Source organism: Hypanus sabinus, chromosome 5, assembly GCF_030144855.1.
Source record: "Hypanus sabinus isolate sHypSab1 chromosome 5, sHypSab1.hap1, whole genome shotgun sequence".
NCBI classification, from domain to species: Eukaryota; Metazoa; Chordata; class Chondrichthyes; order Myliobatiformes; family Dasyatidae; genus Hypanus; species Hypanus sabinus.
The window spans coordinates 42,339,054-42,355,526 of NC_082710.1; the positions used below are offsets into that span (position 1 = coordinate 42,339,054).

The following is a 16,473-nucleotide window of genomic DNA, read 5'->3' on the forward strand; positions in this document are numbered from 1 at the left end:
ATTATAGTCAATGCCTGTAACAGCTTTGACAGTAAGCAAAACCCACAGAGCCTAGCTTAATTGCTGTCACAAATTTTGCAGCAATATTTGTTCTGATCACTGTCCCACTCGATCCCACATTTCAACCCCAACTACATAATATAGTACTGCTCAAAGTCCTGCCGCCAAAATGGCCTTACTACTTTCAACTAGAATAGTATTAATCAGTAAGTAAACAATGGTGGCTCCCGAAAGTCCACAAATGTCAGTAGCAAGCACAGCCTGCCAGTAACTTTCCTTCATTCACTCTACAGATGCTGCTTGCCTTCCTGTGCACTTTTTTTTAAAGCATAAAAATCATTTAAATTAACATAGCTGTTAATACATCACTGCAAAAATTGAATTTCTTAAGGAATATCTAGCAGATAACAGGAAAAAAAGAAAATTACTTATTTTTAAAAAGGTAAGTGTTGAATTTCAAAAATGCTGAATCATACCTTTAATATGCGGTGTCTTGAAAAGCAGCAGAGACTATGGCTAACCCTGAAAACAAAGAAACAAAATTAAAATTATATCTACTGAATGTAGAAACATTATGATAGCTCAAAGTACATAAAACTTTCTAAACTCAATTCAGATCAAAATTACTTTGCCATTACTTACCCATTCTATTTCTCATCTCCGAATTGGCTTTTAGGAGCATAGAAAAAAACAATGTCAATTTGGCTATCTACATAGTTCTTGATCCCTTCACTACTTTAGATGCAGACACAGTGCAACATTCAGTATTGGATGAACAGAAATTAACTCTATCATAAAGACTGAAATGTTCATCTTTATGCTTTGTCAGAAACTCCATCCCTTTAGCCACTGGCAATTATCTTGTAGTAAATCACACTATTTGCAATAATATTGTCATATTTGAACCCAAGTTGAGTTTACTACCTTATATTAATACCAGACTAAAATTGGCAATATCCATCTTCATCACAGTCTCCATCCTGCCTCCAATTATTTGCTGCAGAAATTGTGACTCTTAGCTGCATTTTCTCTAGGCTTTGAGGTATTACTGCAGCAATACTTCGTTCTGCTCTTGCTAAACTTGATATTAAATAAAACTCTTCTACCCTTGCCCCTACATGATTCATCATCCATCATCCTTCTGTTTGTTGATCTATAAGGCTCTATGTTAAGCAATTCTACTGATTCAAAATCTTCATCCATGCTTTCAAAGTTCTCCACTGTCTTCACTCCCAATATCTAATCTTCTTCAACCTCATACCTCAAATGTACCTGCTCTCCTCCAACTCTGATCTATTGTATATCTCTAAATGGAGTACTCCACTACTGTAAATCATGCCGATAGTTGTAAAAGTCCTTTGTTCTTGAATCCTCTTTCACAACATACCTGGCTCACTTTTTTTCCTTAAAATTCTACCCACACTTTTGGTCAACTGCCTCAATGTTGTTCCACATCATTTTTTTTTGATAAAGCTTGTGACAATCAGTTCAGGGCCTTCTTACTAATGCTATACATGTTAGAGAATGCAAGTTGTACCATTAAAGTTCTAATAAAAGCCACTGACAGACATCATTTCCACTTTTTAACTTCAGATTTCCAGCAAAAGGCTCCAGTTTTTGTTTAGAACATTACTGGAGAAGCCACGCCTTTGCTTGCCCTCTTTTTGTAAACCCCAATCTCACACTCCTTTTCATGGAGTTGCAAATTATATTTAGTCTGCAGATAAATGCATAATGCCCTTAATGATTCAAATTCTGAAGGAATATTTTCCAAAAAGTACTTTATTAAAATATATGCTTAAAGCAGTAGTATCTTGGGTACCCTGCACTATTCTGTTACACAGATATTAGTATAAAAAGCAAATATCCCCAAGCACTGTATTTACAATTAATTCAATTAAAACTCTTTGGTCTTCATGCAGATACATTTTAGCTGTAATAGATATGGTAGATTTTTGTTGGTGTTCACAATTCCATTTCAAGATTGCATTCTTGCACTTAATAAAAAAAAATCACAAATCGCAATGAATTAAGAGTCAATGGATTTTAATTAAAAGCTAATATCACACTATCTTCACTGTGAGAAATACACTCTGTGGGTGGCAGTTAAGCTATTTGTTGACAAAAATGTATATCCACTTCTTTAAATGTCTTTGCACCTTTAATTGGGTAAATGGGGAGGGAGGGAAGGGAGGAAGGAAGCTCCAGCAGAACATAAAACCTCATAATGCTATGGACTGAGTAACTGGTTTCTAAGCTGTACATTTTTTATGAATCCATACATTGGGAGCTTGAAACAATAGTCTGCTGAGGTTGTCTTTTTTTGAAGTGGGCAGAAAAATAATGTTTTATTTACTACATTTCACACATCAGGGTGGTTCTCTGACATAGTACTTCTAATGCATGAGCGTGCAGATTTTAGCTCAGAACAGACTCAACTTCCTTATTGAAACAGCAATTTTTGCTATTTAGCTTGCTGAATACAAACCAATTGCACAAGTTAAAGCTTTCAGATTGTATAACAAATTACATTTTAAAAGTCATTATTTTATTGAAATTTCTTTACAATCAGTGCATTAAGGTTTTCTCTGTTAAAGACATCGTCTGCGAGAACAATCGATTGCCAAAGGAATTCTCATTCTTTCCTACAAATTCAAATTCCTACAAATTTACTTAGTTTTTAACAATAGGAAACACGCAATTTTCTGATTTATTAGCTTTTAATAAATCATAGAACCATTCTTAATTCCAGGTCTTCAGTTATTGCGGGAAACAAAATCCTGACTGCCTGTTCAAATGGCTACAATACCCACTGCAATAAATTCAAGGAAGTTCGGTCTTCAGACATTTTTTGCAGACCACCTTATTCTTATGTGCACATTACACTCGCTTGCAATCCCCAGGGTGGAAAAACTCCAACTGCGCTCTCCCCGCAGTGCGATCCGCAATGGTATACGATAAGGAAATATTTTGACAAATGTGAAACTAGTCTTTGGTTTATATTACATGTCATTTATCTCCAATGTTTAGGAAGTATGCTTCTGCTATTGAAATGACTAATAAATTGCCGTCCACGTTGATTCCGGGTTTGCTATGACATTACAACGAAGCTCAGACAAGTGAACGGACACTACTCCAAAGGAAAATGAGGCCTGCCACTGACCTCCAGTCAGCATATTTTTAAAATCATTGCCCAGCATTATGTAGAGGGATATTGATTTTACCGGGAGTATATAACACTAAGATGGTTCATTCAAAAATCAGTCCATGCAAACATTTGAGTTCTAATCAAGGAGCTTCCAGCTGATCTTATCTAACTCAACCTTATTCTCTTCTTACATTTATCTGTTATCTTTTAATGCACCTGCACTATTTGCCAAGTTCTGACAGACATCAATAATTGTTAAAGCAATCGAAAAGGCTACTAGAATTCGGTTAAGTACATCCCTACCGTACATTAAAAGAAAAGATTGCTGCCGTCTTCCTGCCGTGCGTTACTGTACCAGAATGTATGCGACGGAACGCGGCTGTTTTGATACAAACGCCTCCTAGCGCGGATCTACTTAAACGTCATCTCGCATCTGCGTCAACATCCTCCCAGTAGTGAAGCCCTCCGTCCCTAGAGCGAGGATACTATTGGTATTATACATTGTCTTGACCAACCTGTTCTGGATATTGGATGATTTTGGTCTGGCGCCTTTTTGAAGAAAATCTGAAATTCCACTCTTCGTATTTCGTGTGTGTGTGTGAGTGTGAGTGTGAGTGTGAGTGTGAGTGTGAGTGTGAGTGTGAGTGTGAGTGTGAGTGTGAGTGTGAGTGTGAGTGTGAGTGTGAGTGTGAGTGTGAGTGTGAGTGTGAGTGTGAGTGTGAGTGTGAGTGTGTGTGTGTGAGTGTGAGTGTGTGTGTGTGTGTGTGTGTGTGTGTGTGTGTGTGTGTGTGTGTGTGTGTGTGTGTGTGTGTGTGTGTATTTGTTAACTTAATATGCTAAAGTTCCAAAGCTCTTACCTGCTTTGGGGCGACAGGACGCTCTAATAGGTTATATAGTCATTACCATCACCAAGCTAGGCAATCCCTGGTCATGTCTGACAGTTAAAGGAATCTGGCTAATTTCTCTTCGGTATTAATTAAATCAAAAGTTTCATGATCTCTAATAATCTAGTAGTGTTTTCTGGTTTTTAAAATGGATATTGCATTTTACAAATTGCAGCATTTGCAAGAATTTACAGCATTTATTGCCTGTTCCAGTTTACTCCAAGAACATCTGTAACAGATGTCGCAGAACAACCGGGGGTCCCGGTTCCACAAACATAAACTCGCCTTTCATTCAGAATGACTGAGCAGAAATTCAGTTTATTAAATATTAGCATTGTATTTGCTCTTTGCCACAAGCTCCATTTCCCACATATAATCTTCACCACTCATCTTGGTAATCTCCAAGCTTAAGTTGCCAAATAAGGCACAAAATCCTTATCCCTTCATTATTGCTAGTCAAAATCCTGAAACTCCTAACAAAATTTTATGCCAGGAAAGCATACATCAGAAAAACTGCAACAATGTAAGGATCACCATCATTTTCTCAAAGACAACAAAGGGAAGGTAGCTGATACTCTCATCCCCCAACTAACCTTTCTGAAAATAGAATCACATTGACAGATGAATTTACCTGAGTCATTGGTTGCTCAACTACTATAAATGACAATGTAACAGTTGTGACAACTCTGGATTGAACTTGATCTTGACTTCCTACATTGTCCGTAAACCATTTGCACATTTTCTTCATGACCATCTGGGTTTCTATTTGATGATCTAAGTTCCTCTTGTATCCCAAAGATGAGGTTGAAAATTAATTGACTAATATAACTTAACCTTTAGTGTAAGGAGGTGTTAAAAAGAATCACAAAAAGGAGATGATGAATATGTGAGACAGAATGGATTGCAGGAAGAAGGCAAAAGGGACTGCTCTGGGATTGCTCTGCTGGGAGCCAGCATGGCAATAATGGACTGACTGGACTCCTCTGAGCTATAAGTATATGGGAAAATACTTGCACCTGGAAGAGTAGCTTTGAAGTGAACTAAGATACTTTCAAACTCTTCCAAATCTGCCATGCTCTTAAAACTTAGCACCCATTGGAAAGTTGCGCTCCCTGCATTTCTTTAAAAAAAAGATTCAATTAGCAAAGTCTTTCTCAAATACAAAAAAAACAATGTAGTAGTTTGAAATGTAACAATTCAGGCTTTTGAACCTTCACTATTTTGAATTTTGGACTCAAAATTCAAGACAGTGGTTGTTTGGTATTTAAGATGTGGAAGAGATGCAGGACTAGGTTATTAAACCCAGAGTCCTTGATCGCCTATTCAATAAGATCATTGCTGACCTGATGTTGGCACTTGCTCCATGTCTGATCCAGATCATCTTAAACCTTGCAAAAAAATATTTTGCCTTGGTCTTAAAATTCACATTCATCTAGGGTAGAGAATTCCAAAGAGTCACAGCCATCCTCATCTCACTCTTAGATGGGCGAGTACTTATTCTGAAATTGTGCCTCTTGATAGGGTAAAATTCACAATATTTACCTTATCAATTCCTTATTAGAGCACCTCTACTCTTCTAAACGAGAGTAACTATAGGTCAAAAAGACAACTCCTTCATCCCAGAAAGAACCTAGTAAACCTTTTGTGAGCACTTTCCAGTGAAAGTATACACATCTACACTGTAAGCTGTATTCCTAGTGCAATTTCACCAATTCTTTATCCATTTTGGAGAAACACTTGCCTGCTTTGATACTCTGTCCCACTGAAATAAAGACCAACTTTCCATTTGCATTCCCAATTACTTGTACTTGCACATCAATTTTCTGTGCATCATGTATGGGCATATCCAGACACCTTCATGCATAAAGGTTCTGTAATCTCTCTCCGAGTATACAATATCTGCTTTTGTATTCTTCCTTCAGGGTGGTTAACATCAAGGTGGCTAATATGCCAATTATTTACCCAATTGCTTAACCTACTTAGCAATTTTTGCTTAGTTTATAAAACTATGAATTCTTTCCATTGATAGTGCCTTTGTTCGGGTCTAAAATCTATTAATATCAGCAAAACAAGTTTAAAAAATTTTTAAAGATTTATATGTGACCTAAGTTGGAAGCTGATCTTAGAGTCAATCAAACAGTTTCATTCAACCTCCAACAGTTACCAGGATGAGACATGAAGATTATGTGTGGAAAATGGATCTTGTGGCAAAAGCAAATGCAATGCTAATATTTAATGAATTTCTGCTCATCCATTCAGAATGAAAGGGAAGTAGTGCAACAATTTAGAAACAACTGAGAGACGAGTTAGAATTGAATGTGGCTTTTGACTTTCAAACAACAATGTGTAAATATGAAACAGGAAGGCTGCTACAGGAGTTAACAGTGCAATGGATTTGGATAGATAATCATGAAATTATCTGGACAGCAGCCAACAGCTTTTTGAGGACAGAGTAGTTGAAAGCTACAGATTGAGAAAGATTTCCAGGTCCAGGAAGTGAAAGTTACTTCTCAATAATAAAGTTCAAAGTAAAATAATTTTTAAGGGAGAAATTTAATAATAGCTCTGTTCTATGTCAAGATTTGAATTCCCAACTCTAATTAATACTTATCATGGAGGTTTGACCACAAAGTAATTTAATTATTTTTTTTTTTGCAGAATGCATACTACTGTGCTGATCAGTTTTTTTAAATAATAAAATTATCACATTATTGTGTCACATTGAATGCTACTGTTGGTATTTTAGCAAATATTTATTATGTTGCTCCTGCAAAGAGTTCTTGAAATTTGACTAAAATTCACAGTTTTGTATATTTAAGATTCATTGCAATAACAGATTCCCTTCCTTTTGTTATTTCCTTTCTGACTTAGTATTCTCTTTCCAAAATTCTCCAGCTAAACTATGTGAAATAAACAAGCATCACATTTGGTTAATTTGTAACAATACAAACAAGATCTCACTGTTCCATGACCTAAGGAGATCGAACTGTACGATGTCACACAACAGATCAAAATGGACTGTTGAAAACATGCTTAACTAAGAGACTGTGTACTTTACAAGCACAAGTACACTTGCATTGCCACAGGGCTATGGGTTAAGCCGCACCCGGGGCCCACAATGCTTGGCATCTGAATGGACTGTATTGGCACTTTGGCAGCAAAATGGATTATAATCATGTAAAAAGCCAAGTATAAAATACAATTTATCTGCAAAATTATAATAATGCCTTTCCAAATGGACACAATAAGCAAAATAATTTCTTCTAATCTCCTCCTGCATGGGAAGGTGGTAAAGAAGGTTCAGTTGCTTGGCATTCAGGGTGAAGTAGGAAATTGGATTTGACATTAGCTTTACGGGAGAAGCTAGAGAGTGGTAGTAAGTAGTTGCCTCTCTAACTGGAAAGTGATATGCCGCAGGGGTTGGTTTTGGGTCATTGTTTGTTACCAATATCAACAATCAGGATGATATTGTGGTATTTGAGGATCTGAGCTATAGGGAAAGATTGAATAGTTAAGACTTTGTTCCTTGGAGTGTAGAAGAATCATGAGTGGTATAGATAGGGTTGATGCCAACAGGCTTTTGTCACAGAGGTTGGGTGAGACTAGAACTAGAGGTCACGCCTTAAGGGGGGAAAACATGAAATGTTTAAGGGGAACATGAAGGGAAAGCTCTTCACTCAGAGGGAGGCGGGAGTGTGGAATGAGCTGCCAGCAGATGTGGCAGAATGCATGTTTGATTTCAACTTTTAGAAGAAGGTTGGATAAGTATATGGGCAGAAAGGGAATTGAGGGCTATGGTCCAGGTGTAGGTCAATGGGACAAGGCTTGGTATAGACTGGAATGGGCAATGGGCCTGGGGTTTTTGGGCTGTAGTGCTGTATGACTTTAATCAATCCATTTCTATTCTAATGTTTCTCTGGTGTATTATTTTTATTATTTTAAACAGACCTATGGTTACAGAAGTCGATGAACACACAAAAATGAAATCCACCCTCCTTTCCTAATGGATCAAAGCAGAATTCTGAACCAAAATTCACTATTTTGCTTTCTCTTTTGCACTATTCATATATTTTATATATTTCTTATCATAATTCATAGTAATTTTTAGGTATTGCACTGTATTGCTGCTGTAAAACAAGTTTGCTACTGCTACACGGGAGCGGGGGGGGGGGGGGTTAAGCTTGAGTTGCAGGGGGACGGGAACCAGAGTGCAAGAACAGATAGCTGAGTGGTTATGGACAAATATGTTGTTAACCTACATACAAAGTCAGGGATCAAAAGGTTGAGTATGGTAGGACTAATGTTCTAAGCTGCATATATTTCAATGCAAGGAGTATTGTAGGTAAGACCGATGAGGTGAGGACATGGGTCACCATGTGGAATTATGACATTGTAGTCATTAGTGAGAACTGGTTGCAGGAGGGACAAGAATGGCAGCTCAGTGTTCCAGGGTTCCATTGTTAGACATAATAGAGCGAGAGTGATTAAAGGGGAAGTAGTGGCATTACTACACAGGGAAAATGTCAAGGGAGTTCTCAGTCAGGATAGACTAGAGAGTTCACCTAGGGAAACTTTATAGGTAGAACTGAAGAATAAGAAAGGAATGATCATGCTAATGGTATTATATTATAGATCACACAACAGTTTGCAGGATTCAGAGGAGCAAATCTGTCGAGAGGTTGCAGACTACTGCAAGAAACACAACGTTGTGATAGTAGGTGATTTAAACTTCCAACATATTGACTGGGACTCCCATACTATAAAAGTACTAGATGGGAAAGAGTTTGTCAGATGTGTTCAGGGAAGTTTCCTTTGTCACTGCATGGAGATCCTAACTAAAGAGAATGCAATAATAGATCTCCTATTAGGGAATGAGACAAGGCAGATGACAGAAGTTTATGTAGGCACAATGCTATCAGTTTCAAGATAGTTATTGAAAAAGATAGGACTGGTCCTCAGGTTGAGATTCTGAATTGGGGAAAGACCAATTTGATGCCATCAGAAAAGATCTAGCAAAGGTATATTTGCTAAGTGGGATACCTTCCAAAATTAAATTTTGAGAGCACAGAGTTTGTACGTTCCTGTCAGAATAAAAGGCAAGGATAACATGTTTATGAAACCTTGGCTTTCAAGCGATATTGAGGCCCTGGTTAAAAAGGAGGTGCATAGCAGGTATATGCAGGCAGGAAAAAATGAGATACTTGAGTAGTAAGTAGTAGCAAGAGAACACTTAAGAATGAACTCAGGAGGGCTAAAAGAAGACAGGAGGTTGATCTAGCAGACAAGCTGAAGAAGAATCCTAAGGGCTTCTACAGATATATTAAAAGCAAAAGGATAGCAAAGGAGAAAACCTTCTAATGGACCAAAGGTTAGAGTGGTAATCTATGCATGGAGCCAAAAGAGATGGGGGAGAGGTTAAATGGATTTTTTGCATCTGTATTTACTCTGGAGATGGACATAAAGTCTATTGAAGTGAGATAATGCACCTTATACAGATTACAGCAGAGGAGTGCATGCTGTCTTGATTCAAATTAGGGTTGATAAATCTCTGGTGCTGTCAGTGTTTCCGCAAACCCAGAGAGGCTAGTCCAGAAGTTGCAAGGGCCCTAGCATGGATACTTAAAACATCCTTAGCCATGGTAAGGTGCTAGAGGATGTTGTTCCATTGTTTAAAAAAGCCTCTAAGAATAAGCCAGGAAATTATAGACCAGTGAGCCTGACATCAGGTAGGAAATTTAATGGAAGGTATTCTAAGGGACTAAATGAATAAGTATTTGGATAGACAGTGACTGATGGGGATCGTCAACGTGGCTTTATATGTGATAGGTTGTGTCTAGCCGGTCTTATAGTTTTAAGAAAGTTACTTGGAAGGTTGCCGAAGGCAAGACAGTGGATGTTATCTACATGGACTTTAGGCAAGGCTTTTGACAAGGTCCCACATTGGATTCGTGGAAGAAGCCAGAGAATGATTGTAGGTGGTTGCTTCTCTGACTGGAGGCCTGTGACTAGTGGTGTGCCGCAGAGACTGGTGCTGCATTTGTTGTTGCTGGTTAACTATATCAACAATCTGGATGATAATGTGGTAAACTGGATCAGCAGATTTACAAATGACACCAAGTTTTGGGGGTGTGGTGGACTGCAAGGTAAACTATCAAGGCTTACAGTAGGATCTGGACCAACTGGTGAAGTAAAATGGCTGATGGAATTTATTACAATTTATTGTGAGGTGTTGCACTTTGGGAAGACTAACCAGGGTAGGACTTACACGGTGAGCTGCAGAGCATTGAGGTGCATGGTAGAAGAAAGGGATCGGGAAATACAGATCTGTAATTCCTTGAAAGTGGCATCACAGGTAGATAGGGTGGTAAAGAAAGCTTTTGGGACATAAGTCTTCATAAATCAATGCACTGAGTACAGGATTTGGGGTGTTACGTTGAAATTGTACATTTATGAGCAATAATTTAGAGTTTGTGTCCAGTTTTGGTCAACAGAAAAGTTGTTAATAGAAACAGAACAGTTGTAAACAAGATTGAAAGTGTAGAGAACTTATAGGATGTTTCCGGGTTTTGGTGACCTGATTTATAGGAAAAGGTTGAATGGGTTAGGACTTTATTCCTCAGAATGCAGAAGACTGAGGGGAGATTTGGTAGAGGTATACAAAATTATGAGTAGTATAGGATAAATGCAAGCAGGCTTTTTCCACTGATACTGAATGAAACTGAACTCTAGGCCTAGGTCAAGGCTTAAGTGTGAAAGGTGAAATGTTTAAGGGGAACATGAAAGGAAACTTCTTCACTCAGAGTGTGAACGAGCTGCTAGCACAATTGGTGGATGCAGGGGATAGGTACATGGATGTGAGGGGTATGGTCCGGGTGCAGGTCGATGGGACTAGGCAGATTAATATTTCTTCATGCACTAGGTGGGGTGAAGGTCCTCTTTGTGTGCTGTGCAATATATTGATGCAGCTATAAAGAAGGCAAGACAGTGGCAATATTTCATTGAGCGTTTGAGGAGATTTGGTTTGTCAACTAAAACACTTGAAAACTTCTACAAATCTTTCTCCGTGTAGAGCATTCTGATTGGTTGCATCACAGTCTAGTATGGGGGGATGGGGGGGGGGGGGGGTTCTCCTGCACAAGATTGAAGTAAGTTGCAGAAACTTGTAAAATTAGTCAGCTCCATCATAGGTACTAGTCATCTTCAAGGAGTGGCGTCTCAGGACAGTGGCGCATTATCATTAAGGATCCCCACCACCCACGACATGCCCTTTTCTCATTGTTCGTTAGGAAGGAGGTACAGAAGCCTGAAGGCACACACTAAACAATTCAGGAGCAGCCTCTTGCCTCTGCCATCCGATTTCTAAACGGACATCGAACCCATGAACACTATCTCACTGTGTTTTATTTGTTTTTTTACTACTTTTAATTAAACAATTTAATATATAGTAATTATTTTTTCTTTATATTTATCATGCATTTCATTGAACTGCTGACGTAAAGTTAACGAATCTCATTACATATACCGGTGATATTAAACCTGGTTCTGATTCTTCAGAATACCGGCTACTTCTTGAAATTGCTGCATAGTCCTTGAGCTGTATGAATAATACTATTTTAAAACGTTATGTGCAAATACAATAGCAAAGCAGCATAGAAGGCTAGAGTAGTTCAACAGTGAGACACAGTAACTTCCAGCGGTAAGTTCATGGTTCTGTAAACCACAAGCCGTTGCCATTGTTACCGCAAGTTTCAACAGCTGTGAAGCACTTTTAGACAACGTTATTAAAACGCTATTTATTTTTCTTTCATACTTATACCAATGAATATTTAATCTCTACAAACTATATTCCATCAATTCCCAAAATAAGGAAGGCTTAAATCGAATATATACATTAACCAACCTCATACTCGCTCAACAGCAACAACTTCCGTTGCTACAGGAAAACGGCAGAGCTCGCGATAAATGCTGACAATTACCTGCGATGATATAGCCTGATGGGATTTGCTGTTCTCGTAAGACTTGCCCAGGTTTGACAATAGGGGCCGGCGCTTATAACAAGACTACAATTCCCTGCGAACAGAGTGAGCCTTGTCGATTGGGAGTAGGTTGACCTCAACATGGTTTCAGCTGATTGTACATGCTGATGAACTCAAAGCAGCTTCTCTGTAAGGTAAATTCAATTTAAATGGGTGTTATTGGTGTACGATTTGAAATTATTCGGCCACATCTCCCGAGTGAAACCTCTTCTGCATAGACATTTAGTTGGCTTCTGACATTTTATTCGACCTTTAGCTTTATACCTAGGCCTATGTGGTGGAGCAGTGATGACATGAGTATGCTTTAATTTATAAAATATCCTACTTTATAAATTACCACCAGGTAAAAGGAAGAAAATATACATTCTGCAATAGAAAATGGTTCAGTTTAATGTTTAATTATAAACAATTTGCTGCTATAAATTTCAGTTAATTTTCAAATTTAGTATGACTGACTGCCCATTATTTATGAGCACGAGCCACAGTTTTATTAAAAATTGATTTCTGGATTAAATTAATGTAGCAATAAGTGTTTAAGCAGGAGCATTGACCCTGCTCCCCATTCAGCAAAGAGGCACCATCCATCATTAAAGACCCCCCCCCCCCCCCCCACCATCCTTCTCATTCCTACTATCAGAGAGCAGGTACAGGAGCCTGAAGTTCCAGCTTTTTAGGAACACCACCTTCCACCATAAGATTTATGAATGGACAATGAGTCTATGAAGACTGCCTCACTATTTTTTTTTGAATCTCTGGTTTAATGTTTATATATATATATAAATATTTTTTTTTGTTACTTTAATTTGTACTATATTCTGTGTATTGCATTGTAGTTCTGCCATAAAACAACAATACCACAGCATATGTCAATAATAATAAACCTGATTCTGAAATTTTGGCTGAATGTCAGCCTTAGATCTTTGCCCTATACCCCTATCCCTTGATTCCTCTATCACAGGGGTTACCAACCATTTTTATGCTATGGATCATGACCATTAACTGAGCGGTCCATGACCCTTGGTGGGGAACCCCAGCTCTAACATTAAGAAATCCTTTCATTCAACTCTCAAATCTATTTGCTCTATTATGAATGCAACCATAGACTTATTCTCTTCTCCTCATTTCAGTCTGTTAAATGGTTTAATCCTTATTTTGAGTTTGTAATACCACTCTTCCTCTCCTCTCCCTCTAGACTCTTCAGATGAGAGTAACATGGTCCAATACCTGCCCCATCAAGCCTTAGGGGAATTTTATATTTTTCAATGACTCTGCCTTTTTCTTCTAAACGTTCAAAGTATAAGAACCTCGACAATACACTCTGTATTGTTCCCTTCCCAGTCATGAATTAGGTGGCTTTTCACTGTTCTCCCGTTGTGTAAAGTGACCAAATTTGTACTCAATAATTCAGGTGTGGTTATACCAAAGATGAGTATAATTCCAATGAGATGTATCTTATAGAAGTTAGGCCATTATCATAATTTTGCACAGAAACTACACTGTGTCTATTACATCTCTTTTGAAAATATCAAATCATTTGTGAATGCCTCACATGATGTATAATATTGTAGATTTTAAATATAGAATTTTATAAGATTGATAATTCCAGTCACAGAGAAACAAAATGCTATCGGAAATAGGATATACCCATAACTATTGAGAAGAGTTAAAGATTGAATATAAAGCCAAGGATTTATATTTTTCTAAAAAGTAATGGATGACAGTATGTAAGGGGGGAGAAAAAAGACAAGATTGGGAGAAGTAAACATTATTCCTTTATAATTTCTCCTTTCTCTACCTCTAAAGAGAAATAAAGAAATGGCCATGTATATTGATACTTAGTTCATTGTAGTGGATGGCAAACAAGAAATTGCTGTAAACCAAAGATCTATTGACTCTGAAGCATTTGAAGTAATTAAAATTAGTGGGGTAAAGGTGGTAGAGAAACTTAAAGCACTCAAACGTGACAGACTCTCCAAATGAGTAAACCCGAGAATTTAAGGAGAAGAGCACAGAGATGTATTTGATTTTGTTTGTCTGTACATCCTAGATTCTGAAGAAGTCATTGTGGATTAGATGAGCATCAAAGTAACCACACTTTCAGTAAAGGTGGGAGTGTAGCAGTGTGCTACATGCAGCGCTAAAATTACGACACAGAGTCGGTAACTGCAGTCGAAGGAAAAAACTTTATTCGAAATCCTCAGCCTCACTTTTAAGCCTCCCTCAACCGGCCCCCCATGGCGCAGAGGCTCCAAAGCTCTGTGCTCGCAAACCCCCGTAGGCTATCTAATTGTGAGTCGGTTCGGATGTGCCAGGAAATGGGTCGCCACAGGAGAGCCAAAAAGTGAATCATGGGGCAGTTAGATTGATACCATTAGGGAAACACTACTATTGACTTCATTTAGGATTTAATGACAGCACATATGAAAATAACATCAGTTCAGCTGTTGTAATGCTATGAAAAATGTTGTAGACTATGAAACTGTAATATTATGATTACACTGTGAAACCACCAATATAAGCATAAAGGTAGGACAAAGTCAATCAGCCTCTCAAACCTGCTCTACCATTCAGTTTGATGATGGCTGACCTTTCAACTTTGTGTGACTCTCCTGTGTTTATCACTTTTCCCTTGATATCTCCCCCCCCCCCCACCCACCCTGATCCAACAATAAACGTCCAATTTCTGTGAGCTGACTGGAATGCATAGTTGAAATTCCAATCAGATCAGCTATTAACTTATTAAATAGTGGAGTAGGCTTGGAAGTGCTGAGTGGCCATCTATTCCTAATTTATCGTTTGCTTTTTGAAGTCCATGTTTTCACAATTAAAACACATCTGACGCATCATCCTCCACAACTTCCGTCATTACCAAAGGTATCCTACCACTAAACATATATCTACCTTCCCCAACCCCACTCTTTCCATATAGGTCTCCCCCTCCACAAATCCCATCTATTCGCCCCCCCCCCCCCCCCACTAATCTCCCTCCTGGCACTTCTCCCTGCAAGTGGTCTTCGTGCTACACCTGCCCATTCACCTCCTCCTCACCTCCATTAAAGGCCCAAATAGTCCTTCCAGGTGAGGCAACACTTTGCCTGTGAATCTGCTGGAATCATCTGTTGTATCCAGTGCTCCCAAAGCAGCCTCCTACATTGGTGAGAGTCATTGTAATTTGGGGGATTGCATTGTCGAGCCCCTTCACTCCATCCACTACAAACGGAACTTCCCAGTGGCCAAGCATTTTAATTCCGATTCCCATTCTGAGATGTCATTCCATGACTTCCTCTTGTGCCAAATGAGGCCACCCTCAGTGTGGCGGAGCAGCACATTGTATTCTGTCTGGGTAGTCTCCAACCTGATGGCATTGAATATCAATCTCTTTCCGGTTTAAAAAAAACTTTCCCTCCTTCCATTTCCCACTCAGACCTTTTATTTCTTCTCACCTGCCTATTACTTCCTCTTGAGTCCCCTCCTCCTTCCCTTTCTCCTACAGTCCACTCTCCTCTCCTATCAGATTCCTTCTTCTCCAGCCCTTGAGCTTCCCCACCCACCTGACTTCACCTATCACCTTCCAGCTATCCTCCATCCCCTCCCCCCCCCCCCCCTTCCCATCTTTTTAGTCTGGCATCTTTCCCCTTCCTTCGCAGTCCTGAAGCAGGGTCTCGGCCCAAATGTTGACTGTTTATTCATTTCCAGAGATACTACCTGACCTGCTGAGTTCCTCCATGATTTTTTTTTCAAGGTTGTAAACTGTAGGGTGGACAAGGACAGTGTATATTTGTCTAGCTTAACTTTATAATAAAGCTAGTCTTTAACAAGAGATGCTGGAAATCTTGAGCAACACACAACACTCAGAAGTCGGGCAGCATCTATGGAGGAGAATGAACAGTAACTTTGGTCTCCTGTTACTACCATGCAGTTTTTAAACCACTGATGAAGATTTATTCTAATTTCTTTGTGGATTAAGAATTTTGACTGCATGCTATCACATGCTACCCTATAGTTTTTCAATAAAATAATTTACTGTCTTTTTTTTAAAAACTTGTTGCCTGTTTTAACATTATTTAACTATCTCAATCAGTTTTGCTTCTTTTACATTAGACTAAGTTTTTACTGTCATTGATCTGTGTTTGATCTTGCGTTATGCTGTATTACATTGCAACATTCATGTACATTTATTTTGCAGATTTACAAATTACTGCCAATTCTGATTACAAAATGCTAATCAAATGTCATGATCACTTTTGTATGAAGTCATTGGTGCACTTTAGTGTGAATTGGAATCGGGTTAATTACTATCACTGAAATTTGTGGTTTTGCAGCAGCATATAGTGCAAGATGTAAGAATTATGAAAAGTGGCAAAATAAATAAAGGAATAGTACAAAAGGGAAGAATGAGGTGTTC

The 16,473-nt window shown here is 38.5% G+C and overlaps 2 protein-coding genes across 13 annotated transcripts in view; one reads left to right on the forward strand and one right to left on the reverse strand.

The window, feature by feature from the left end:
* agtpbp1 (ATP/GTP binding carboxypeptidase 1) overlaps nt 1-11,989 on the reverse strand; it is a 270,083-nt gene extending 258,094 nt beyond the window's left edge. For 6 of the 12 annotated variants that reach the window (XM_059969828.1, XM_059969831.1, XM_059969827.1 and 3 more), the window contains exons 1-2: nt 3,457-3,619; nt 477-522 (exon numbers count right to left, since the gene is read on the reverse strand). The gene's annotated coding sequence lies outside the window, so the exon portion shown is untranslated. Of the gene's footprint in view, nt 1-476; nt 523-642; nt 670-3,451; nt 3,620-11,932 lie in introns of those variants that run through there. The other 6 variants (XM_059969830.1, XM_059969832.1, XM_059969823.1 and 3 more) reach the window with 4 other exon arrangements.
* A 91-nt stretch (nt 11,990-12,080) lies between these two features.
* naa35 (N-alpha-acetyltransferase 35, NatC auxiliary subunit) overlaps nt 12,081-16,473 on the forward strand; it is a 58,499-nt gene continuing 54,106 nt past the window's right edge. Inside the window, exon 1 of the mRNA XM_059969835.1 lies at nt 12,081-12,202. The gene's annotated coding sequence lies outside the window, so the exon portion shown is untranslated. The remainder of the gene's footprint in view (nt 12,203-16,473) is intronic.